At 43.1% G+C, this 1,843-nt stretch overlaps 1 pseudogene; it reads right to left on the bottom strand.

The window, feature by feature from the left end:
* Nucleotides 1-1,307: 1,307 nt before the first annotated feature.
* Nucleotides 1,308-1,843, bottom strand: LOC101984663 (annotated as a pseudogene).

The raw sequence follows: 1,843 nt of genomic DNA, 5'->3' as shown, positions 1-1,843 counted from the left end.
AAATGGGAGGCGGTGGCGAGGAAGAGACAGAAATCTTTAATAAATAAATAAATTAAAAAAATTCTCTTTTACGCGGATGGGTGCCTAGATATGTATATCTGTGCAACACTTGCATGCCCATTGCCCAAGGAGTCTAGAAGAAAGTATTGTATCCTCTAGAACTAGAGTTACAGGTGATTGTGAGGCACCATGCGGCCACTATGAGGCTGCTGGGAATCAAATCTGGGTTCTCTGGAAGAGTCATTTCTCCAGTCCCCAGAGTAAACACTATTACCAATTATATATAGTTCATTTAAGGGTTTTGTAATAACTAACAAGATGAATATTTCATGTGTTGAATTTTGTCTTCCCTGTTTGTCAAGATCTAACTAGTTGATTCATTTTTGTAAGTTTTCTTGCTTTCTATTGAATGTTTTGGGTTACCTTCATGCAAGTCTGTGCCCAGGTCTGAGAGCTCCCCAGGAGTGGTTACCTACGTTAGAACTACTGCATTACAGGAAGAGGCTTAAGGCTTCTGCACAGCAACATGCTCTCAGGGTGGGAGTCTCCTGGGTTTAAACCTGTCCAGGAGCTGCTCTCCATGTCCTGTTTCTTGTGCTCTTGTCTTCCAATCAGTGGTTTTAGTCTGACTTTCGGCATTGCAAGCTTTCACAATGTATGGTACTAGTATCTTCTACCCGAGGCTTCAAGAACCAACCTTTAATCTTTACAGTATCCTGACCACCAGTTCCCCTTTAAAGAGAATGCAAACACACATCCCTTAAAAAATTGATCACGTTAATATTAACTTATTTCTCTATCTTGTGGCAGCAACAGGGCTTGAACTAGAGGCTTCTTCTTTCACGTTGAGCAGGTGTTTCATGACTAAAAGACAATGAAATCACCTAAATAGAACTGAGTCCTAAGATGCTGCACTGATGGAGCCATTCACAAGGGGTTTTGCCTTATAATTATTTAAACATGATCATGTATTTCATTAAAAACTTTAAAATCTCTACAAGAACAAATAGTCTCACTTAATTTTATATAGCAATAGCATTTATAATTAATGGTGTGTTTATATTGCAAAATGTAATTATTTATTTATTGTTTTGACTGATGGTGATGATTGAACAAATTAGGGTTTTGTGTCCTCTAGGGAAACACTATATATATCATTGAGCCACAGCCTCAGCCCTGAAAATACACACATATTTATGATTTCTTTTCATTTTATAGCCCAGCATAGTGTTTAATTTCTTTTTAGACGTTTCTAGAAGATTTTTTTTTCAACATCCGAAGCTTTTTAATAACAGTAAGATCTAGGGTTAGTTTTTCTAGCCGCGGCTGGCCCTTCTGTCTCTGGCACGTTCAAACTTCCGGCCCTTGGAGCGGACATAGGGTTTGGTATGGCTGTGTGGGGTTCCTGGGGCCTTGCCAAAATGGTGGTACACCTCTCGGCCCTTCTGAGGTCCAGACAGGAGCACAGTGCCACTGCCCTTGGGAGACTACAAGGCCAGCTGGTCTTATCCCCAGCCTTGAGGATGCGCCTTCAGGCCCGGCTGCTCACCCGCAGTGCACACACCTTCAGTTTGGGCACATCGAGAATCCTCACGTCATCTGTGACCGTCCCCACAACCACAGCCGTCTTGCTTTCTCGGCCAGGAAGCTTCATCTTTCGGATCATCCGGGACAGGGACAGAGGTGGCCGGTTGGTGCCACTCATGAATAACCTTTTCAGCACAACCTGATTGAAGGTGGAGTTGGTTCGCCTGGCCAGAAACCTGTACAGCTTGACCAGCAGCCGCAGGTAGATGTTCTGGCTCTTAGGCTCCTTGCGCAGAACCTTTCGGTCCTTGTTGTG

The sequence above is a fragment of the Microtus ochrogaster genome, chromosome 17 (genome assembly GCF_000317375.1).
Source record: "Microtus ochrogaster isolate Prairie Vole_2 chromosome 17, MicOch1.0, whole genome shotgun sequence".
NCBI classification, from domain to species: domain Eukaryota; kingdom Metazoa; phylum Chordata; class Mammalia; order Rodentia; family Cricetidae; genus Microtus; species Microtus ochrogaster.
This window is presented reverse-complemented; position numbering and strand designations above follow the sequence as displayed.